The 25,690-nt window shown below is 43.4% G+C and overlaps 1 long non-coding RNA gene across 2 annotated transcripts in view; it reads left to right on the top strand.

The window, feature by feature from the left end:
• The window catches only part of LOC135362338 (uncharacterized), a 59,551-nt gene extending 34,920 nt beyond the window's left edge, over positions 1-24,631 (top strand). For both annotated transcript variants that reach the window (XR_010406900.1, XR_010406899.1), the window contains 3 exons: positions 150-4,858; positions 5,709-9,202; positions 11,822-24,631. This is a non-coding gene — a long non-coding RNA (uncharacterized LOC135362338). The remainder of the gene's footprint in view (positions 1-149; positions 4,859-5,708; positions 9,203-11,821) is intronic.
• Positions 24,632-25,690: the final 1,059 nt, after the last annotated feature.

Here is a 25,690-nt window from a genome sequence, read left to right as displayed (position 1 = left end):
CCAACAGCAGCCCCCTCTAGCATCATTTCAGGGGCAACACCCCATTTTATTCACAGGGGACATTTTACACACCTCCTTTTTGTATGTGTTGGTTTGGTTTGTTCTATTTCAGTGATCTTGTAATGAGCATGCATTTCTAATTGTTCTAGATCACACTTTCTCTAAAATCTCAGCCAAGATAAGCAGGACTTCCAGAGGACAAGAAGGCATTTCCTCTTCTGGAAAATGAAGGTGTGGTGGACTAAGGAATTTCTCCATAAATTCCTCCAGGAAGGCCGGAGCAGAGCTGTTCATCAGCTTTGAGGAGTTTTAAAGGCACAGGTTGCTTGCTCCACATGCTGCCCCCTGCTTCCCAAATAAAAAGCTATGCACACCTTGGTACAGGGGAAACCTGAGGGCATGTGGGATCAGTGTTGGAAATCAGTAGGGAACAGGCTTGATCTTGACAGTAAGGGTGTGGGGGAGTATCCTTAACTAATTCTGAGTCACCAGGAGACCGATTTTCCAGCAGGAGGAGGATCGAAAGAGGTCGGAACACCCAGTTCAAGCTGCTTCAACTTGGAAATATTTAAGAGGGCAATCTGATAGATTTTGCTGCATAGCATCTTTCTCTTTGTGAACATGCACCCCACAGATCAGTGTCTTCAAGGAGCTGCCTTGCATGGATCTGATCAAGGGATAAATATTCTGGTATTTAACATAAAAATCTGAGAACTTTCATCTTCAGCTACTCACATTTAAATCTCTTGCTATTTCTCACTGGGGCTGGGAGAACAAGAGTCAAATTCACATAGTTACCCACTTCAGACAAAATCATGGCTCATTTTTAGGTTATACAGTTCCTGCCCAGGTGGTGACACTAAGATGGAACTTACTGGGGGTACCATCTTGTCTTCATGGTGCCATCTTCTCGGAGGATCTCCGAGTCTTATTTTAACAGCAGAAGTGTTTTCCTCTGTGGACCAAAAGTCTGAGAGGCAGAGAAAGATGGATCCTGAAGGGTCCTAGTTCTTTAAGCTCTGCTTTCTTCAGACTTTTGAGAGGGTAGTCATCAGAGGAGGGATGGGGAGTGAGAGGGTATTGGGAAGATGAGCAGGGAATCCCCCATTAGGAGACTGTTTACGTACGTGGTGGCCCAGACTCACAGAGATCTGGGTAGAGACAAGGGTGAAATAAAACTGTGTTTTGGAAACTGTGGTAAGCAGGAGGCAATGAGTCAGTGCTTACCATCCCCAGAAAGTGATATTGCTCACTGGGGAGGCTTCGGGGCAAAGCCTGTACATGCATCTGGAGGCGGAGCTGGAAAAGCAGATTGGCACCCGGGAATTTGGAGGGAAAGGTGTGGGGAGGAGAGACTGTAAGTGAACACAGCGGGGGTGGGGGGGAACCACACTGGGGAAATAGTACTGAAAATGGGTTCCCGAGGTGGAAATAGCTGTCAAAACAGAAGCAGAACTGCTGCGTTGTATTGTTAGTGAAGGGAGATTTGTAGGTTGTGTGGGAAACCCTCAGGCATTTATTTCATTTTCTTTATGCTTCTAATTTTAATTTCTTTTCAACCCAAAGTGTGTGGAATAATTGTGGTTTAGAGCAATGTAGTCTTGGGAACCTTAGGGCTATACTTAATGTCCAAGTTTAGGGCTTAGCCAAACATAGCATACCTGGAAACAGTCCTTTATTTATCAGTAGTTGAAATAGAAGCTGAGTCACAGAAGTGACGGAAACACATCCGGGGCCTGTCTCCTGCCTCCTCAGTCCCCGGGGTGTTGATGAGCCTGGCCTTTGCCTGCTCAGGCCTTGCAGTCTCTTCTCCATTGACATCCAACCCCCTTGGCCAGAGTCAATACCCTTCACACCTGTCCTTCTCTAGTTGTTGTCCCAGCTATGGGTGACTGCATGTCCACGATTGACTTTCAGAGTCGAGCTACAGGGCTTTCCAGCAACTAATATGTCAGCAGCTCCCCTCACTGTTCTAAACATGGGTGATTGACTAGAGCTCAGTTTTGAAATAGCCACTTTGCTTAAATTGGATTTCATCTGTGCTCAAAGGGAAGAAAGGGGAAGAATCCATCTGGTTTGGAAAGACATGTTCCTCTTCCCCACCTTGTAGTCATCAACTACAGTCACTATGTACTTTTTCTACCCCCAGGCCCTAGTCCTGGAGCGGAGGAAGGAATAGGCTAGGATGGAGGGTACCACTCACTATCTCAGTGGCTCAGAGGCCATTAAAAATAGTGGGGTGGATTTACATCTGTAAGCAGTGGTGGGTCATCCCCTCATTTCCCACACATTCTTGCTATCATAGACAAGACTGGGGGAGAATGCTCCAGTGTAAGGTGTGCCTGCATCAGGGGAAATCAAGGATGATCCCTGGGGGGCAAGAAGGAAAATATTAGAGCCTCTATTATATTTATTTTAAATTTTCTACTTGTGTGTGTCTGGTACAAAGTGCATTATATATTAGTATATTGGTAAATTTATTCTATCTATCTATCTATCTATCTATCTATCTACCTATCTATCATCTATCTATGTCATCTGTCATCCAGCTATCCATCCTATCAGGAGGTATCTTGAGCAGCATTTTGGAAGTACACATTCCTGGGAGGTTCTATTTCAGTAGGTTTCAGGGGAGGCCGAGGAAACTGTAGTTATCTGACTCATTTATTTTCATTAAGGAACCCTTCCTTAAATGTCACCCTACACGAGATCCTAATAGGTACAACAGATAAAGATGGGACCCCTCTTCTGAAGGAGGCTGGAGGCAACGACAGGGGATGGCCCAACCTTCCTTTTATTCTATCTGCCCTCTGCTCTCCTTGGTCGGCATAAACTCTCACTTGGAAAGCACCATGATAGCTTCTGAAAGATGAATCTTTGGAGGTCAAGTGTTCCATGTTTGAAACTGGACTAACAGAACATGGCCCCCCATTCTCAGGTTTGATGTGGTAGCTGGGTCCCTCTCAGTCTTTTTTTCATGCCATGTGCTAAACACCCCCTCCGAGCCCAGGCTAAGTGAAGGGACGGACACTTAGAATAGACTCCTCCCTGAGGTGCCTTCCCCAGGCTGCTTTCCACTATCCCATGACTGCTTTGTCTTTCTTAGCACAGGGACTTGCCCTGAGTAAGCAGTCCGTACTCACGGACACACGAGTGTTCACGTTCACTGCAGAGGATGACCAGCTTGCTGTAGCAAGCATTTCTCTGATCTTTCAGATTTGCAGTGCGCTCCCTCTGCAGAAGGAGCTTCTGCTTAAACAAAACACAGTCCCATATCCTAGGGGCACCTCACCTTTTAGCTGATTCAGTTATGCTTACATCTGGTTATAATTTCCTTTCTAATTTTGCTGGCGTAAAGATGACCTATTTCCCAAGGGCAATTCACACTGTCACTTATAGAGTTATGTTGTCTTCATGAATAACCGTGAGAGGCAAAATTGCCTCACAGAATTAGGGGGAAAGGTGGGGTGTGGCAGACACAGATACACTACTCAGATCCCCCTTCAAGAAAGGGCTCACCGCCCAGCTGCTGGGACAGTAGCTCGCTCACAGTCTCCTCTGTGAGCAACCTTTGAGCCAAAGCCACACTCTGTCCTGAGTGGCCCCAGTCAATAAATGAATGGGGCCATAGAACAGAGACTTGGCCATTTCTGCCCAATGACAACTTGGATCCAACAGTTGATCTTGCTCTGGAGCAACCTTTTGGGCCAACAGAGACAGTATCCCAATCAGGTGGCTTCCTCCATGGCCATTCTTGTTTCCCACATTTTCTCACGGGTGCTACTCCTCGCCAAACCTTATGCACTCCTAATTCTGTCTTAGCATCTTCTTCCCAGAGAACTGTTACCAGCTGTAACAGTCAGGATATGCTGGATTATGTTGCTATAACAAATATCACAAAGATATTAGTAGATTAATATGAAGGAAGTTTATTACTTTCACCCAAAATCCATTGTAGGTCTGGATGGTTCTCTGGGACATCACATGGTGCCTCAGGTATCCAGTCTGCTGGGGGGTCGGGGAAGGAGGAGGCAATGAGAAGCAAATACAGATTGCAACATTCTCTTAGATTCCTTAAGTCTACAGCTCCCAGCCCCTGGGTGCGAATAGCCCCTGGGGAGGTTCAGAGTTATTGCCAGGGGTGGGCAAATATACACACATGCTTGTGGCATGAATACATCATATGTTTAAATATTTTGAATAATATATGTGTTATTTTTCAAATATATGAATAACAATTCACCAAAACTTACTTTTTTAAATAGTGCATTTTTAGATCACCAGACACCAAAAGTTAAACACACACACACACACACACACACACACATCGAGGGAAAGTTTTTGCACTGCAGAGGAGTCCTCATGCAAAGGGCTGAGAAATACTGTTTTAGATGATGTGGCCCATCTTAACTGGGAATTTCTCATATAACTTCTAAGTCAACTTTGAGAAAATCTGCCTGATGCTCCAGTCGAGCAGCTCTAGTTTGACAAATATTGATAGCTGAGGGGTGCGAGAATGGCCGATTTTAAAAGGGAATGGGATATCATGTGGCCTTTTGTACAATCTCAAGCCTCCTAAAAAATGTGCTTATGTATTGTCAACCTGGGATCTTGATCCTCCTGTTTATAGAGACAACCAGGCAGAACGTATCTGGCTTGGGTTAACCATTTCTGTTTGTTTTGGGACAAGTCACCATGCCTTAACATACAGTAGTTATCTTTGGAGAACAGATATCATGCAACTATGGATTGCCATTTGGGTGAAATCTTACATCTGCAAAAGACCAGCCATCCTGTCCTACACAGAATACAGAGACTCAATCTGTGAAAGGAGAATAGCTTGTCCAAGGTCACACAGGTAAGTGACACACATCTTTCTTTTTTTTAAGATTTATTTATCTTAGAGAGAGAGCATGCATGCGCAAGCAAGCAGGGAGAGGGGAAGAGGGCGAGAGAGAATCCTGAAGCAGACTCCCACTGAGCGTGGATCCTGATGTGGGGCTCCATCCCAGGACCCTGAGATCATGACCTGAGCCAAAATCAAGAGTTAGCCACTTAACCAACTGAGCCACCCAGGTGCCTCAACACCTCTCTTAATGGTAGATAGGAACCACACTATGGATTATGCTTTGAAAGGGGTCAAGAGTTACCAGCTGTAACAGTCAGGATATGCTGGATTATGTTGCTATAACAAATATCACAAAGATATTAGTAGATTAATATGAAGGAAGTTTATTACTTTCACCCAAAATCCATTGTAGGTCTGGATGGTTCTCTGGGACATCACATGGTGCCTCAGGTATCCAGTCTGCTTTACTCTCATGACACCTCCATTTCAACAAATGACTCACAGTTCTCACAATAGAGGGAGAGCATGCTGGAAGGTCTCTCACTGAGAATTAAATGCCTTTGTCCATATGTGACACATAGGCTGTTGTCACATGACCCTGTCTGAAAGGACAGGAGAGCTGCATAAAAGCAAGCACCCAATAGCCTTACCACACCAGCCTCCCAGAATGCCAGAAAATTCCATTGGCTATTATCAGGGTAAATTTCAAAAGTTCCCTGAGAGTCTTGTTTAAGTCACTATCACCCAATAGCATATAGATCACGAATTAGCTTACCAGCTTTGGTTTAGTCACTAGAACTTTGAAGGAATGAACAGCTATGGGGGAAACACACCTAAGATCCCTTCTTATAAAAACCAGCCCAGGGGCTGGCCAGGCAGGACAGAATTGTGTGGAAGACACTGGAGAGGCCCTGGTTCTGGGGAGCAATGGTAGCTGAGAGAAGTGAGTGTCTGAAGAAGACTTTCCAAGAGAAGAAGGGGCACTGAGAGACGGTAGAGCTGCTGATGACCAGCTTCCTTGCACTCACCAGTTTGCCCCGGGTTGCCTAGGTGAGCAAAACACCTTTCCAATGTCTGTGGGTGTCATCTGAATGATACCAAGTCTTCTCAAATCTTTGATCTTATTTCACTCATAAGATCTTGCCCGACCTGCCCTCCCTCCCTATCCTCTGAACACCACTTTGAAAAGAACATGTTGCTAGCCTAGGCTATTGGGTTTCCTGTCACATTTGGGTGTCTGCCGGACCGTGCAGATCGACATGGCAGAGATACACACTGCAGAGGGAAGTCAAGTTTGGTTTCAGCATGAACTGATTAGATCCTTGACATTTTCCAGGCTACTACTTCTGTTGAGGTAAACAGCCAAGACTGGGAACTTTGTTAGCATTTTTGAGCTGAGTGTTTACCCAAGTCCTATAAGCCATCTGGGTCTAGGGGATGGACTTGGACATCTTCTCCTTTGAGTTCTTGCACCTTTTCACTCTGAGCTGAAAATATTTATGAAGAGCCACTTCTGCCCGTAGTGGGTATGGGATGTTTACTCTCAGACTAACAAGTGTTACAAATGGGGGTCAGATTAGAACAGAACAAAGCCTAAGGGTCTGGCCAATTGACTCTAATGGATTTTTTTTTTTCTTTAAAAATGGACTAACAGGCATGTGACTTTCTAGTCTGGGACGTGACTTTAGAGTCAGACTGCTTGAGTCCCTAGGCTGACTCAACCACTTACTGATTATGTGGTTGTAGGCAGATTATTTAATCTTCCTGAGCCCCAGTTCCTTTATCTTAAAAATAAGGACAATTGCAAATTGCACCTACTTCAATAAATTTGAAGCCCATAGGGAGCACTTGGTAAATACGAACTGCTCTTGTTTCTGTTGTGCTGGAAAGAGGTCTGGTAACTCGACAACTATGCCCACCGTTGTTACTGTCAGTAATAATCTTACAAGATTGAATGTGACGTACTAGCACGTACTTCAGTTTCTGCATCCATAAAATGGGACCAAGGTTGCTGGCTTTTTCTACCTTAGGGAACTTTGAGATGCATCCAATGAAGTAAGAGATGCCTTGAAACGTGAATATATCCTATGGGGATGGGAGATCTTGTCCAGGCTGTGCAAAGAATAGCAGCAGTGGCCATGGCGGTGGGAGGGGGTCATTGCCCATCCCACGCCACTTACGTTGATGTTGCCTCTGCATGTACTGTGATGGAGGAGCCAGATTCTGTTGGGATGGGTGCGGCTAGTTCTTTCCACGCTGCCTGTGACAGAACCCCATGTTGTTGAGAGCACTACTTTTTGATGTCCCACACCTCTCTCATGGAGTCCGAGGTGCTTCTGCTAGAGGTGGTCAATCTCCGAGGTCAATACCAGCACCTGCTTTCCAGCTCAAGGACCACAGGATGAGCAAAGCCAGGTCCTACAGCAGCAATCCAAGAGACCCTCCCACCCTCTCCTATCTGAAGGGTCCTTTTGAGATGAGTTGCTGGGCTGCCCCTGGTTAGGAAATAGTAAGAAGCTTGCATTCATAGAAGAAGGAAGTGGCGGGGGGAGTCACCGATCCTTTCATAAAACCCAGCATGTCACAGCTCCTGTTTAAGGGGGAAGACTCATTTTTCCCTAAGTTGAGAGTATTTGGGCTGGGATATTGGGGTGGAAGAAGTGGAGGGAGAAATTGACCTTCTGTCCAGAGCCAGACAGAGGTTTACATATACAGTAAAATATTTGAGGTTCTCAGTTGAGGGAGAGTTCTTTTGTTCCAAGCATAGAAAAACCGACTTTGGCTAATTTAATCAAAAAATAAATTAAAAAATACACACACACATATACATATCATACCACAGACACATACATATTAGAAGGCCACAGAGTAGCTCATAGAGTCAAATAAAAAGCTAAGGACTCTGGCTTCGTACAGGACAGGAAGCTGGGAAAATTAGGTTGGAGAAATGAATGGACTCCCCATTAGCCAGAGGTCCCTTATGTCACTTTACTCAGGATTCGTCTTCCCCGGGGAGAGTTAATTGACCTTGCTTGGTGCCATGCCAACTACTTGACCCGCAGGAGGTGAGACACCTTGCTTCGGGCTTTGTTAGGAGGGTGAACAGAATGCTGAACAGGCCACAGAACAGATGTCTACTACAGTCTCTGCTTTTCGTCATTAGCCTCGTCACTATAATTAGTTCCCCGAGGCTGCCTGGATTTGCATTCGTCCCAGTGGAGTCAAATGTTTCTGTTTCTTGCATCCTTGATAAAATTCGCCCATGCAAAAAGTGGATGACAATCTTCTCACCCAAGACAAGATCTCTGCCTGGTCCCCCTGGCCCACCTAGAGAGCCGGTGCTCGGGCCTTCCTGAAGAGTGCTACCCGCCTCGCCTTGCTTTCTCTTTAATAGCTCCATGCTCTGGATCGTAGAAGTTTGGGCCTTGCAGCCCCCGATTACCCAGCCTAACCGTTGTTTAAAACAGCAAACTAAAAATAAGTGTCCCCAGGACCGTTCATGTTGGCAATGACGGTTGGCCTGCCACCTCACCACAGAGACACTTGTTATTTGGGGGTTTGGAAAAGGGAAACACTTAAGTGCTGGTTTATCAGCCAAAAGAAGCTACAGCCAAAAAAACACAACACCCGTCCCACCCACAGACTTCTGGTCAGCGTATCAGCTTACGGGGGAAAGTTTAGCTGTTATAAGTTAAAGACGTAGAGATGTTGCTTTATTTACACATTGGCGGGGGGTGGGGGTGGGAAGGGGATGATGTGAGACAGCAGCTGCCTTTTGGAAGTTTCCAGGGTAACTTTAAAAGAGAACAAAAATGTTTTTGTTTTTTTTTAAGTGTTAGAACATTTGCAAAATACAGAGGAACAAAAAAGAAAAAGTCTGCAATGATGTGCCATATTAATATTTCAGTGCGTCTCCAATCCTGGCTTTTAGATCAGGAGGAAGAGCTTAGGGGTCGATGGCATGGTGCTGACCCTAACTCCTTTCCTGTCCTATCTGCTTGCATGTGGGGACGATGCCCCAAATGAAGTGAAAGTGTCACAGGGACAGTTACCACAATGACAGGTCTTCACGCACACCATTCACAGGCCTCCTTTATGCACTTAATTGTAATGTGAGGCATTCCCCGTGTTTTGGAATTTCTTTGCCAGGGTCACTGTAATGGCTTTATAACATTTCACCAAATGGCTGTTCCCTAGCCTGTGGAAGCAGGCCCCGACATTGGACATGAAGTATGACAGGGAATGCTGTGACGGACATCTTTGTGCATAAACCAGAGCACCGTCTGTCGAAGAAGAGTCCAGCCTCGCCACCCGTCGGGCGTGAGGTCTCTGCACTGTCCCCAGCTCTCTCTGGTAAAAAGCTCTTCTTTATTGAACAAAGTCTAATGATCCATTTCATAGGTTATTTCAACCCAATTTTTCTTCCCTCTTTCCCCTCTTCTCATGTCTCTGGAAGTTATTTCTTGGATTGTTAGCAAGCATACCGGAAAATTAAAAAGAGGACAAAGTTGGTTTTAGGTACTTTTTGCTAAGTAATAGAAAAACATGTGATGAGGGACTTTAAGAGCCAGGGTGAGATTTATGTAAGAAGATCAGACAAGTCTAGATATTGCTTTTAACAATATACCAAGCACTCTTGTATTTTCTCAAAATACAGTTAATGTTGCTATCGTTTTACATGGTTCCGTTAGGCACAAAGTTAACTGTGTGCATGGCAACAGCAGTCATAACTCATATTTTAAGGCAGAGAAAAGAATTTACAAGGCTACATTCCTTTTCCTCTAAAAACATCTAACTTTCCTCTCTTAGGGGCTCCTCGGGGCCCAGATAGTGACGTTATTCCTCTTTCCTACTTCATTTAGCTAATCACCCACGCCTGCATTTTTAGAGTATCTACTAGAACAATGATCAAAGCAGTAACAAGAACGAACGTTAACTGAGTGCACCGTATGCCAGGTGCTGGTCTGAGTCTTCGCGTGGATAGATTGACACATTTAATCTTAGCAGAGGGAGGATGTCTAATGCAGATTCCGTGGGACCTTTTGAGGAGGTGGCAGCCACAGGAAGAGTGGGAGGAGACCATTCTGGCATGGGTGGAGGGCCCCAAGTATGGAGGAGCATGGCCTCTTCTGCTGTGGCTGGGGGTTAGTTAGAGAGCAGGGACAGGGCATCAAATCCAGTTGAAAGCATATTAAGCAAGAGAGGGACAAGAACAAATTCTTATCTTAAGAAGACCATACGCATTTTCCACTTGGAGGTAAATTGCAGGTGAAGGGGGGTGTGCTCAGAAGGCGTTGTTGAGGCAATGGATGGTGGTAGCCTGGACTCACGGGCTGCTGGTGGATGTGGACAGAAGTACATGGGCTCAGGATGCATTTTGGAGATAGGATTGACAGAACTTGCTGGTAAATTGCAGAAAGGAGGTAGGATAAAGGAGTAACAAAGGCCAAGTGCTGGGCTTCTTATCTGAGTACCTAGGCTAATGGCGGTGCCATATTCTGTGACATGAAAACCTGGGGAGTAACCGATTCATGGGTAGGGAAATAGAAGGTTTTATTCTTACCTTCATTTGCCAAAATTGACACACTGACCAAAAATAAAGAACACAAAACTAGCAGCTTTAACTCTTTAGTCATTTCTGTGTAGCAAGAAGAGACCAGACAGAACTAGGACTGGGTTCAGACAGACCCAGCTAGGACTGCCTTTTGCAAGTTGTCTGGCTTCAATCAAATCCTCGGCCAGTCACCACTCGATGCTTCAACTGTCTCATCTCTAAAAGGGGATAAATAGCCCGTGTCCCACACCGCTATTGATACAATGTACCTACAGCTCCTAGCCCAGCTTCTGGCACATAGTAACACCACCTAAACCTTAGTTGTAGTTCTTTGAAATAACCTCTACAAGATAATGCTGTTTTATGCAGTAAATTCTTCCTTGTGGGGGTTCCCGTACATGCCTTAGCCTGGGTGACAGGTTATGATCTGGATAAAAAGCACAGAAAGGCAGTGGTGCCCCCACATGTCTTTTTACTCGCTGTCTGAAGTCCCACATCTAAATGTCTCATTCCTTTGGCAGAAGGCTTTTTTCCTTACTGACATACCCACCCAATTTTTTATTATTTACTATTATTATTATTTTTTCATCTTTATTTTAAGTAGGCTCCATGCCCAATGTGGGACTTGAACTCATGACCCTGAGATCAAGAGTCACGCGCTCTACGGACTGAGCCTACCAGGCGCCCCAACCTTTACTAAAATACCTTTACTAAATACTTAAAAAAAAAGAATCATTTAAAGCATATTTGTCAATAATAGACAGTCATCATAATATAGTGATTAAGAACATGGATTCTGGAACCAGGCTGCCTGGGTTCGAATCTCACTTTTGTCACTTTCGAGCTTTGTCACCTTGGGCAAGTTACCTGACTTCTTTGTATCTAATTTCCCTCATCTGTGCAATTGGGACATTAATGATTCCTACCTTATGGAGTTGCTAAGAGTTTTAAAGGAGCTAATACATATAAAACGATGCCTGAAAAATAGGAAGCACTATGTAAGTATGCGCTGAATAAAATACAAAGAGTTAAGGTATTAGAAACAGATGACCTTGAGAAGGCGAAAGAAAGGCAAGGGAGGACTAAGTGGTGCTGGGTCTCTGAGAAAACCAGAGTACGACACTGTGGGCAATCATGACAGGAGCGGACAGCAGACTTTTGTGCTTCTCAGTTTTGTCTTGTCAAGCCCCCAAAGAGAAAACCCCAGCATGACCCCAGTCCCAACTAGGAGAGCGCAGTTTTCCCCTCCTTAGAAGCAGCCTTAATCCGGGGTGGGCTCAGGCAAGGTACCATGCGTTTTTGCTGTTGCTGCGGGCAGTCCGCAGAACTCTCTCCCTGGGATCTGTACAGGGCTTGGCAGGGTGTCCTGTACTCACTGGATTTGACTTGAGTGAGTGATTTTCCTATGGCTTATCAAGGTCTTGATGGAAATCTGGCCCCAAGACTATTCCTCCAAAGCCTCAAGCAGTGGTCATCATTTCTGATGTTATTTAAGATGGATTGGAGAGGCCAGGAAATGTGTAAGTTTCCTTTCTTGTCATCCTCTCTTAAAAGAAAATGTTTGGTGGGCTGTTCTATCTAGATGACAGCTGGCTTTTATCATTAATCTCCAACTGATCAAAACTAGGGACAGAACCTCTTTAGAAAAATAGGGCAGGAAAAAGGTTGGTTAGTGAATCAAACTCTAGCAGAATCTAAGGAATACCCCCTCGATTTTCCCAAGTGCAGTGAGAATGTGGAGAAACTAGATCACTCATACACTGCTGGTGGAGTGTAAAATGGTTCGGCCACTCTGGAAAGCAGTTTGGCAAGTTCTTAAGAAATAAATATGCAACTGCCGTACCACCCAGCAATTGCACTCTTGCCCTTTATCCCCATGAAATGACAAATTAACTTTCACACAAAAACCTGTACTCCAACGTTTATGGCAGTTGTATTTGGTAATATCCCCCAGTTGGAAACAACCCAGATGTACTTCAATGGGTGAATAGTTAAACTGTGGCATAACCACATAATGGAATACTACTTAGCACTAAAAAAGGAATGAACTGCAGGCATGCCTCAAAGTGAGTCAAATGAATATTTTGGCTTCCTAGTGCATATAAAAGTTATGTTTATAGTACACTATAGTCTATTAAAAGTGCAGTAGCATTATGTCTGAAAAAACAATCTATATACCTTAATTACAAGATAATGTATTGCTAAAAAAGTGCTAATTATCATCTGAGCTTTCAGCAAGTCATAATCTTTTTGCTGGTGGAAGATGCCTTGCTGGTGACTGATCAAGATGGTGGGTGCTAAAGGTTGGGGGGGCTGTGGCAATTTCTTTAAGAAAATAACAAAGAATTTTACTGCATCCATTGACTCTTCCTTTCACAAACGATTTCTCTATAGCATGTGATGCTGTCTGATAACATATTTTACCCACGGCTGAACTTCTTTCAAACTCTGCCATTGCCTTATCAACTGAGTTTATGTAACATTCTACATTCTGTGTTGTCATTTCAACTATCTCCACAGCATCTTCCCTGGGAGTAGGTTCCATCTTGAGACCACTTTCTTGTTCATCCATAAGCAGTAACTGCTCATCCATTCAAGTTTTATCTTGAGATTGCAGCAATTCAATATAACAATAATCAAAAAGATTGAAATATTGTGAGGATTACCACAATGTGACACAGAGACATGAGGTGAGGAAATGCTGTTGGAACAATGGCGCCGATAGACTTGCTCAAGGCAGGGTTGTCACAAGCCTTCAATCTGTAATAATAATAACAACAACAACAACAACAACAATAATAATAAATGAGATATGCCTATATTGACATAGCAACAACCTAGATGAATCTCTAAAGAAGCATGTTGAGTGAAAAAATCCAATCCCAGAAGGTTATATACTGTGTGATTCTATTTATGTAATATTCTTGAAATAACAAAATAGTGGAAATGGGGAATAGGTTAGGAGCTGCCAGGGGTTAAAGAAGTGGTTAGGGCAGGAGAAAAGTAGCTGTGGCTATAAAAATATAATACAAAGAACCCTTACGGTGATGGAAATTTTCTGTATCTTGACTGTATCAGTGTCACTGTCCTGGTTGTGATACTCTGCCATAGTTCTTGCGAGGTGTACCACTGGAAGAAACCAAGTGTGAGTGTAAGGGAACACTCTGAATCCTTTCTTAAAACTGGATGTGAATCTACGACTATCTCCAGATAAAAGTTTAATTTAAAACAAAAGGAGACAGGAGAAAGACTGTTAACTATCCCCGGACTCACCTTGAACTCTAGCAAGACCTGAATAATGCTCTTCAATTTTCCTATATTCCCTGCTCAAAGGAATTTCTAGTCGTAGAAAGACCTGACCAGATGAGAAGTCAGGCAAACGGATGTGTTCCTTGTCACACAGTGAGGTCTTCGGTTCACCTACTGTTTATTAGGTCACTCATTCATTCAGTGAACATTTATGGTGCCCCTCCTATGTACCCAGGACTGTAGTAGGTGCTGTGGATATAAGAAGACAGATAATAGACTCTGTCTGACCTGAATGGAGCTATGTTATAACGACATCATTTCATGGAGTGGTAAGTGCTAAGGATACTGTAGAACAGAGTAATGCAGACAGTGTTAGGGGAGGGAGACTCTTTTGATAGGGAAGTCAGGAAAAGCCTTTCCTAGTAAGTGTTTTGATCTGCGAGCTAGATGATGGAACAGAGCCCTAGAGCTGGGGAGAAGAGCATTGCTGTATTACCTCTAGAAAGGTCACTCTTGCAGTGTAAAGAATACATTGAAAGGAAGCAAGAATAGAAGTGAGGCAACCACTTCACAGGCCATTTTGGTGATGGTTTCCTCAACTAAGGTTTAGCAGTGGAGACGATGGCGCCACTTTCTGAGATGAGAAAGCCTGTGAGGAAGAAGGGAATAGGTTTAGTTGGAAGAAAGAAATCAAGAGTTCGATTTGGTTATGCTCATTTTGATATGTCTTATGTGGTACATTGGGCCACAAACATTGTGCAGCCTCCTTCTTTTCTTCAATCCCAGCCGGTGCTCCATCAGCTCTGTGTCACTCCCCTACATCCAGACTTGAATGGCAGATCATCCTGCAAGGTCTCTTCCTGCATGCCAGCAAGGGTTTAATTTATGCCTACAGGAAGTACGGAGTTAGCAACCTGAAGGTGAACCATGAACAAGGGGAAATGGGAACTAAAAAGGAACCAGTCAAAGTCTTCATTTTTCCCTCTCCTATAGACTACTCAAGGATACAATATCTTCAGACACCTCTTCCAGAGAAGTCCCATATGCTGAGTGAACACAAATTCTGAGTGACCTTCTGGGTCCCTTGGCAGCGTTCTGAGGTGGAAGCCAGGATGGTAATGCAGCTCATCACATCATATCACACCTTCGCCTCTTTTCCTTTTTTCTTCTACACCCAATACCTAAGGACTTGCACCTCTCAATTAAACTGTCAGAATCTTAATCCTTCCCTTGGGCTCTGTTTTATGAAGGACTCAATTAAGACAACATCCAAGTGAAGATGTCAATTAAGAAGTTAAAAGTCTAGAACTCAGGAAGGAAGTTAGGATTAGAACTACTAATTTGAGAAACATCAGAAGGTGCACAGCATTTGGGACCATAGGATCATGCAGTCACATTGAGAGAGTGTGTGGATAGAAATATGGGTCAAAGAGCAAACCTGAGGCACTCTGAAGCCTAATGTTCAGAGGAAGGGGTGGGTCCAGCTGAGGAGAATTGAGAAAGAATAGTCAGTGAGGTAGAAGAAAATCTGAAGAGGTGTAGCGAATCAAGGCAAAATAAGGGGAGACCGTTGCAAGAAAAACGGAAACAATCGGGTGGGTCAAAACTAGCTTAGAGGTCTAGTAATGTGTGTGAGAGAGGAGACCATTGGGTTAGGTGCCATAGAAGTGGCAGATGGCTTGATGAGAGCAGTTTCCGTGAGGAAGTAGGAGTGGAGTGGGTCGAGGAGACAGAGGGAGATGAGGAAGTGGAAATAGCTAATATCATAGACAAGTCTTTGAAGAAATTTAAATGAAAATGGGGAAGAAGTAAAGTGGGGAACAGCCCGGCAGTCTGCTTGCTGGGCACTAGAGCTGGCATACGTGTGTGTGGGAGAAGCATCGTGACTGGGATGCCAGAGACCTAAGTTCTAGTCCTTTTACCGCCATTAACCAGCTAAGGAGGCCCTAGGTAAATCAGTTCCCTGCCTGGGCATTAATTTCCTCGTTCGTCAAAGTCAAATATCTCTTGGATTCCTTCTAGCTCAGGAAAACTATGTCCTGTGGAGATGTTGAAGCAGACAGAGAAGGAACAGTGAGTGGGGGAAGTAGGATCCTTGAGATGATGATGAGAGGAAGGATTAACTAAGATGATGCATGCAAAGCACTTAGCACAGTGCCTGACATAATAGGAAGAACATTTATTATTAGAAGTAATAGAGTAGTATTAATAGCAGAAACTCGTAGAACATTGTGGTGCACTGCTCTACTACACAAGAAAGTGCCATTTGGATAAAAAAGAAAGGAGGAGACATAAGGATGGACCAGGCCACGCCTGGCATGGCAGTGAAGATCACACTAGAAGCAACTTGTGGAATGAAGTGAGTGACAGATTTTAGGATGGCAGCTCAAAGCTGGTAACTTGGGCGATGGGGGGCTCCACCAAAATGGAAAGACATTTTACTTCAAAAAATGCTTTCTATCCCATGTAAAAGTAAGGTAGGGATACAAAGAGCCATGAATGGGCAAGACCACCTCAAAGAACAAAGTTGGAGGACTTAGCTAGATAACAAGATTTTTTATAAAGTGATGGCGCTGAAGACAATATGGCATTGGCACAACAATAGACAAGTGGGCAGAACAGAGTCTAAAAACATAGCCATGTATGTGCAGGCACTTGATTTATGAAAAAGGTAGGACCTCAGAACAGTGGAGAGAGGACAGTCTTTTTTTTTTTTTTTTAAAGATTTTATTTATTCTTTTGAGATACAGAGAGAGAGAGAGAGAGAGAGCAAGCATGAGCTGGGGGAGAGGTAGAGGGAGAGGGAGAAGCAGGCTCCCTGCTGAGTCAGGAGCCCGATGTGGGGCTCGATCCCAGGACCCTGGGATCATGACCTGAGCCGAAGGCAGACGTTTAACCCTCTGAGCCACCCAGGTGCCCCTGGAGAGAGGACAGTCTTATCAATAAATGGTCCTGCATCAAATGGATATCCAAATGGAGAAATAAGAATAAAACTCAACTCCTGCCTCATGCTAGGGAAAAATCAATCCTCTGTGGTCTGTAGACTGTAGATGAAATTTTCTAGTGGATAACATAGGAGAATAGCTCTTAAATACCCATAAATAGGACACAAAAAGTACTAATCATAAAGAAGAATATTTATGTATTGAATTTTATTAAAGTTAAAAATCTTAGTTCATCCAAAGATGCTATTAAGAAGGTAAGAAAAATTAAAAAGTCAAGTTACAGAGTGAGAAAGATATTCTGATAACTGATAAAAGGCTCAAATTTAGAGTATATAAAGAACTCTTACAGAAGAAAAGAAAGATACCTCATTTGAAAATAAACAAACAAAAGACCTGAGTAGGTTCCTCACAAAAATAGAATAGCCAACGAACATGTGAAATGGTGCTCAACTAGTCATCAGGGAAATACAAATGAAAATTATATTGAGTTATCATTAAACACCCACAAGAGTGAAAATAATTAAAATGATGAACAATGCCAAGTGTTGGTGAGGATGTGGGGCAACTAGAAAACAAACTTTGCCAGTGGGAATTTAAAATGATATAGCCGTTTAAGGAAAAGTTTGACATATCTGCTACATGTAAACATGACATGTCCAAAACCTGTCAAATCTATTCCCAGATATTTATCTGGCAGCAATGAGAGTTTATCGAAGACCTGCATGAAAACGTTCTTTGTAACATTATTCATAATACCCTCAAGATAGAAACAACCCAGATATCCATCAAGAGTGCAACAAATAAGGACACTGTAGTGTATTCATAGAATGGAATACATACACAATGAAAATCAGTTAACCACTGCTACACTCGACATTGACGAATCTCACACATATAGTGTGGAATGAAAGAAGCTATTTACAGAAGACTACATGCTGTCCAATTCCATTTATATAAACTTCAAAACCTAGCAGAATTCATCTATGGTGTTACCAGTTAGAATAGTGATCCTTTTAAAGAAGGCAGTAGTGGGAAGGGATGTGAGGTGAACTCTGGGTGCTGGTAATGTTTTATTTCTTGACCTGGAAGGTGGGTACATGGGTGTGTTCTCTTTGCAATAACTCAATAACTCACTTAAAGATTGTGTACCTTTCTGTATGGATGCTCTACTTAAGACAGATGGTTTATTTAAAGAAATGAAATTCGGGCGCCTGGGTGGCTCAGTTGGTTGAGCGACTGCCTTCGGCTCAGGTCGTGATCCTGGAGTCCCGGGATCGAGTCCTGCATCGGGCTCCCTGCTCGGCAGGGAGTCTGCTTCTCCCTCTGACCCTCCCCCCTCTCATGCTCTATCTCATTCTCTCTCTCAAATAAATAAATAAAATCTTCAAAAAAAAAAAAAAGAAACATTTAAAGAAATGAAATTTGAGGGGGAATACTCATTTTAATAAATGACAAAATGTTCCTCCCCTCCTTGTTTCCGACATCACTCCCCCATTCCCCACTGCGTGGACTTCTTGTTCTCATCAAATGAGTCAGTCACAATGGAAAAAATTGAATGGATTTTCACAGATTCTTTTTTAAGTGTAATGTCTTTGTGAGGTCATTAAAAAACACTACCTTCAAATAAAATCACCAAACCTTGCCCTCCCTCACTTTGTGGGTAAGAATGCTAAAATGCTGGGTCTAGGAACAATACTCATCCTGTGATCAGAGGGTGGATGTGGATCAGAAATTCATGCATTCATTCACTTGACAATATTTATGAAGCAACTACCGCAACTCAGATATTATTCTAGGCACTGCAGATACAGCAGTGAACAAAAGAGAAAAGGTCCTGTCCTGGTAGCGATAGAAAATACACACAAAAACGAGCAAATGCCATGCAGAAACATAAGGCAGGGGGGTGTGGGATAGTGGGTGCCAGGGGTAAGGTTTTGCTGTGTGTGGAGGGTGGTCAGGGAAGTTCTCACCCAAAGGTGAGACACCCGAAGGAGAGGACCAGTGGCTATGTGGCTGTGTGGGAGAAAGGTGCCCTGTGCAGAGGGAGCCTGAGATAGGAGGGACAGCTGGGAGGCCAGTAAGGCAGGAGGGGAGTGGGCAAAGACCAGAGGAGAGAGGGGAGTTGAAGATCACGAGGCCTCCGAGGCCAATCTAAGGGCTTTGGGCTTCTCCTCTGAGTGAGGTGGGAGCTCCTAAAGGGTTTTGAGTGGAAAGAATGACCTGATCTGACTTAAATTTTAAGAGTCACTCAGGATCTGGGAGGGAATAGACAGATGAGGGTGCAGGGCAAAACAAGTCATCACAGTGGGACACAGGTGAGAGGCGATGGTGCCTTGGACCAGCAGTGAAGACAGCGAGAACTGGATATATTTTATGGTAGAGATCAAAAGGGTTTACCGTTTGGGTTGTGAGACAGAGAGGAGTTGGGGTTTTTGACCTGAGCAGCTGGAAGAACAGAGTTCTTGTCACCTGACATGTGGGTGGGACAGGTGTGGGTAGAAGGTTCCAAAATGCTGTTTGCATGTGCTTAGTTTGAGGTGTCTATCCGACATCCAAGGGGAGATTATAAGGATGCAGTTCGAGATAACAAGGCTGGAACTCAAAGGAGAAGTTGGGACTGAAGATGGAACTTTGGGTGTTGGTGTCTAAAGCCACGAGGCTGAATGAGATCACCTAGGGAGGGGATATAGTCAGAAAAGAGAAGTTGTCCAAGGAATGGCCCTCTAAGATCAGCCCTGCCCTAAATTCTTCCTTCAGCTGCAGGAAGGGGATATCTTCATGCTGGAGGGATTGGCCCCATTTTGCCTGGTGCCAGATGGTTGATTCATTACTGGTGTGAGTGTCCTGGCAATTGGAACTCAGTGGAAACTGACTTTCTCCAGTTAACATTCCTCCTCTCCCTGTCCCCAATTCAGCTGAGGTTTGAACTAGCAACCTAGAGGCAAGCTTCTCCATCCTAGTACAGGTTTGCCAGCAGCCGTGGCCTTCTCCTCTGGTCTTCTCTTTGCCTGTCTACAGGTCCAACCTCGGGTATTCTGCTCTTCCAGAAGAGTGCTTAGTCCCTGGACAAGCAAGACATCCTTTCACACTGAGCTAGAGACTGAGGGCTGGAGGAAGGGGCCCTCCAAGGCAGCAAGGGCTTGGATAGGAACCGTCCTACACATTTTACCCATTAGCTGAAAATCCTTTCATAATGTTTTCCATTCCCCTTATAGTGAGTCATCATCTGAGCAGGGCCTCTGCTAGAAAGTTCATATAAACCTTACAGGATTTGATGGTTTGAGCAAAGAGAAGAAATGACTGACGGGAGCCTTGGAAGGCTGCAGTCAGAACCTCTTGCCATGGTTGCCCTTTATTTCTAAGAGTAGATGACAAGGGAAATGAAGAAGAGTTTGGGGAAGAAGCTCTCGAGTGCCTCCCAATTTTCTCCCTTCCTCAGCTTTACTATCACCTCTCAGGCTCCCTAGGACTTGTTTCAGGGAGCCCCAGCCAAGAAAAGCACCCACAGGAGGGAAGTTGGAGAAACAATAGCAGCAGAGATGGGGTTTATTGACATAAACTTTCCAGCGCCCCATCTCACTTTCCAGAGACACCATCATTCTCCCACCTTAGCTGCCATTCTTTTAAATGATTCTAACATATACTTGGTTTCTCTACCCACTCCTTCCCACTCTCAGTTGATTCTTTTTTGTCTTCTCTCTTCTTCTTTGTGGTAAAGGAACAGTGGACAGACATAGCTAATCCATGGCCTTTGAAGTCCCAGTTGGCGGGTGCCTGTCTCGAGGCCTCCCATTCTCCCTTTCTCTTGAATTCACTAGAGACTCTACTCTTTGCCTTTCTACCCAAGAGGGAAAGTGGTCCAAATAACCCACCACCTGGAAACAGAGGCGATGCTTATGCAGCTGATGCCCACCTGTTTCAGGATGGGGTTCCCTGAGTCAACTCTGGGAACTCAGCACACAGCAATACAAACTCAGGAGTTTGAGATCCCTTTTCCTCTTATCTTCAACCAGGGTCCTAGAAAACAAAAGTAATTACAATTCACTGATTCTTATAACTGGTAAGAAAGCAACTGTTTCTGCTGTGTCCAAACTCCACCTGCAAACACTTATGGAAGTCAGTGGAAAGGGTGACTTTGTTAGCCCTTCTCCTCACAGTGTTCCCTACTGGGTATCAGGGCACTCCTCAGCAGAACCCACAGAGGCAAGAATTAAAAACAGTCTTTTGTGTTAAGCAAAATTTGCTAAAGACATTGATAGTATTAGGTACCTTTTCTACTCCAAAGAGCTACCTCATAGTTTATGCATCCAAGATTTTCATTCACTCATTTATTCATCTGACATCTTTTTATTGAATGACTACCCAGGTTTGGTGCTGTGTGCACCAAAGAATGGAGAGAATGGAGAATGGAAAGAATGGAGAAAAAGCAGATGTGTCTTACAGTAAAAGTATGGGAGAGGCAAAGAAATAAACAAATACATCCAAATTATTATACACTTTAGTAAGTGTTATGAGATATCTGTGGGCTCCCAGCCCAGAGGGTGAGGTTTGATTAACTACAGGCTAAACATAGAAATAAAGGCGAGTTGCATGTTTTAATGACTTGCTTTTACATGTAACCTAGGAAATATTCTTTTTTAGAGAATCACAGCTGGATTTTAAAATGGAATTGCTTGCCCCTGAATTAGAACATCAGCATTACCCATGATCTCATGAATGCAGATCATGTCTCCTGAAATGCCTTTCAAATGTTGTGGTTTTGCCTCTATGAGGGAAACAAATTGAAGAAATGGCACAGTTGCCCCAACAACAGCCTCTACTGATTGTCTACCCAATAGCCTCTACTGGTTGTCTCACCGGCCCCCTTTTCCATGATCTCATGTACTGTCTGGGGAGGTCTTTGTGACATTGTCCCTGAGAGAATGGTCTAAAACTCACTATCGGGAACTTGTTTGGAAAAAAAGTGGATAATGTCATCTTCTTAAGAGAGATGATGTTATGAAGGTCCAAAGAAAGCAATGTAGGCTGACACTTTCTCTTTTTATATTACTTCCCTGGACTTAGAGAATGAAATCTATACTGTAGTCCTTTGCTTGCCCTTATTTTAGCTCTGTTTTAGTTCTAGCGAAAGCTCTGTATTTGACCCAGCTTGACACAAATCTCATCAGCACAGGCCTTGCTGACCTCCTCCAGCTCTTTGCCTTTCTTCTATATCACCGCTGACAAATGTAGACTCTTATGGATGGTGCTTTCCCTAACAACACACATCAAGCTGCGCATAAGAGGGATGCCACAGTGACTGGATCATGTTTTTAAGGTTAGTTCCTGAACTGGTTTTCAGTCTTTCCATGTCCACTGTCATATTGATGGTGTCCTTACCACCTTTGCTGCCTACTTGTTCCATCCTGGGAAAACTTTCTATCAACTGATTTGGTCTTCAACCTGCCTGCTCTGCATCTCAGACTTGGACTAACACTCTCCCTTGTGAGCTAGTGCGATGGTCTTTTGTGCTGAGCTGCTCAGCATCTTTTGTTAGGGAGAAGCCATTCCTCTCTTTTCTTCTCTTCTCTTCTCTTCTCTTCTCTTCTTCTCTTCTCTTCTCTTCTCTTCTCTTCTCTTTTCTTCTTTTCTCTTCTCTTCCTTTCCCTTCTCTTCCTTCCCTTTCCTACCCCTCCCCTCCCCTCCCTTCTCCTCTCCTCTCCTCTCCTCCCCTCTCCTCTTCTCTCTCTCTCTCTCTTCCTATAGGTGCTAAGTCACAGGGTCTAGTATACATCCAGCTGCAAGAGTGGGAGTGAGAAAAATCACACAATTCTAATATGAATCTATCTGACTCTAAAGTTTAAACAGTACATAATCCTATTGGTGAAAACTGGGTGGAAATAGTTAGAGCATGTTTGGGCTGATAAGCTCTGTGGTTGAAAGAAATGAGGAAAGAACCAACTGACCATTGTAGGTAACATAGCAGCCAGTGGCCAGTCCACCTAGAAAGGCCAATGAGGATGGTTCTCCACTGTAGAGTAACTTTGTCTTGATACAATCATCTCTTTTGTATTTCCTGATCAACTATAATTGCATCTAGAACCTGCTGCTGAATTCAGCACTTCTGGGGATGAGCCCATGTCTGAACAATAGCTGTCATCTAAAGAATCTTTTGGGGGAGTGATTATGCCACTAGTTGCCTAGTAGAATATACTGTCGTCAAAGGAACTCTTTTTCTGGACAGGCATGTAACACTTTAAGAAAACCCAATGTGAAAGGTTTAGTAAACTGGAAAGTGACTATCTGCTTTCAAACAGGAGTACCATGTAGCTTTTTTAAACCTAGAACAAAAATAGTACCTGCTGGAACACATTATTTTCCACACAAAAAATTGAGAATAACTCCAAAATAAACAAACAAAACCAAATGAGTGACTCCATTTATGGGAAGGTGGATAGATATATTTTTCCCTATTCTTCCCTGGAGGAACAAGTGAAAAATACAACAAAAAAAACCCTGGACAACATATATCAAAAAAGTTTAAGAAGACTCTAAAATGCGAGAGAAGGCAGATTGTCTAGGAACACTGGGACCCATGGAACAAAACATTGGTGAGTTTTCATCTCATATATTCCAGACTTGGAGCCGAAAAGCTGGCAACCTGGAAATGCCAATAGGCACAGACAAAAAAAGCCACAACAAAAGTCTGCTCCCTCTAGCCAAAATTGTAGGAAATGAATAGCCTAGGAAGATAGAGAACTTTTAGATAATAACAGCTCTACTTTAGCCAAACACCACAAAACAAAAAACAACTATGACCCCACTCCCACTCATAACAGCAAAGATCTAGTGGAAAGCTTAGACTCCACCCTCACTAGGCTGTAGCAAAGCCCCCTAACGTTACACCCCTACCTCCCCAACTCCCTGTCAGGGTGGTGTTAGCAAAAGCTAAGTAGGGAACCAGGACTTTCATCCTGCCAGGTGGTAATCAGAACCCTATTACAGTATCAGTGGGTACCAGTGGGAAGCCCAGCCCTGCCTCCCCATTCAGCAGTAATGAGGTGCCACCACTGGTCCCCCAAACAGGAGTGGTGTTAGAGGAGGCCTAGTGAAGAATAAGCCCTTCCACTGTGGCTGTGTGGGGCCACTCTTCCTATGGTACCACTGGAGGCTACCTAGGAAACAGCAATGAGACACTCCTACTCCTCCTAACCAGGGAGATACAGGTGAACACTAGTAGGGAGTTGGAACACTCACTTTTGACCAGCAATAATGAGGAGTCCCCCTTGGATATCAGCAGAGGTCAAGTGGGAAACATGGCAGTAATGAGACAGTGACCCTACCCTCTTCTTCTGCCAGAAAGATGTCAGCAGAAGCCAGCCAAGACAGAAGGCTTCAACAAGATCCAGAGTCTTAGAACATTCAAACATCTAGGTTTCAATACAAATCACTCATCACACCAGGAACCAGGAAGATCTCAAACTGAATGAAAAAAGAAAATCAATAAATACCCTCACCCAGATGACAGAAATATAAGAATTATCTGGCAAAGATTGTATGGCAGTCCTCATAAAAATGCTTCAAGGAGCAGTTAGGAACATATTTGAAACAAATGAGAGTATGTAATGTCTCAGCAAAGCAATAGAAAGTCTCAGCAAATAAATAAAAATATAAAGAATCAAATGGAAATTTTAGAACTGGAAAAATATGATACCTGAAATAATAACTCAGTGGATGAGCTTGACAGAAGAATGGGGAGGACAAAAGAATCAGTGAACTGGAGGATGAAGCAAGAGAAATTACCCAACCTGAACAACAGAGAGATATATCCTGGGAAATGCAAAACCAATAGTGAACAGAGCCTCGGGGTTGGTGAGACTGTAACAAAAGATTTAGCATTATGTCATCAGAGTCCCAGAAGAAAAGAAAGAGAACAGAGATAAAAAAAAAAAAAAAAGTACTAGAGGCTGGAAACTTCCCAAATTTGGCACAAGATACAAATCCACAGATTCAAGAAGCTGAGAAAACTCCCAAGCAAGATAACTCAGATAAATCCACTCTAAGATACACCACAGTCAAACTTCTGAAAACTAAAGACAAGGAATCTTGCAAACAATAAGAGAGAAGCAGTGCCTTACCTACAAAGGGAAAACTATTCAAATGACAGTGGATTTCTCATCAGAAACCATGGAGGACAAAATGAAGTGACACATTTTTCAAGTGCTGAAAGAACTGTCAATACAAAATCTTATATTCTACAAAGATATCCTTCAGTAACAAAGAGAAAATCAAGACATTCTCAGATAAAGAAAAACAAGAGAATTTGTTGCCAGCCTTACCCTGAAAGAATGGCTAAAGGAATTTCTGTAAACAGAAAAGAAATGATAAAAGAAGGAATCTTGGAACACCAGGAAAGAAGAATGGACATGGAAGCATACATATGAGTAAATACAATAGACTTTCCTTCTCCTTTAGAGATTTCTAAATTATGTTCGATGGTTGAGGCAAAAATTATATCATTGTTTGGTAAGGTTCTAAATGTACGTAGAGGAGGGACACCTGGGTGGCTCACTTGGTTAGGCATCTGACTTTGGCTCAGGTCTTGATCTCAGGGTCTTATCGAGCCTCGAGTGGGACTCTGCACTCAGCCGGGAGTCTGCTTCTCTCTCTCCCTCTCCGTTTGTCCCTGTTCATGTGCTGTCTCTCTCACTCACTCTCCTAAACAAATGAATAAAATCTTTTAAAAAATAAATAAATGAAATTTAAAAATGGGGAAATACTTGAACAATTTACCACATAAAATATCAGATACCAAATAAGCACATGAAAAATTTCTCAATATTCTCAGTCATTAGGGAAATGCAAATTACATTATATTGAAATATCACTACACACATATTAGAATGGCTAAAATGAAAAATGTCTGGCCATACCAAGGGTTGATGAGGATGTAGAAAAACTAGAACCCTCACAGAGGACTGGTGGGAATTCAAAGTAGTATAAACACTTTGGGAAACAGTTCAGCTGTTTGTTAAAAAGTTAAACACACGCCTAGTGTGTGATCCAGCCATTCTATTCCTGGATATTTGCCCAAGATAAATGAAAGTGTACAAC

This window comes from Mirounga angustirostris, unplaced genomic scaffold (assembly GCF_029215605.1).
Source record: "Mirounga angustirostris isolate CCGP_5_RB_7025 unplaced genomic scaffold, mMirAng1.0.hap1 SCAF_13, whole genome shotgun sequence".
NCBI lineage: Eukaryota > Metazoa > Chordata > Mammalia > Carnivora > Phocidae > Mirounga > Mirounga angustirostris.
The sequence above is the reverse complement of the archived record's forward strand: the minus strand, read 5'-3'. Positions and strand labels throughout refer to the sequence as shown.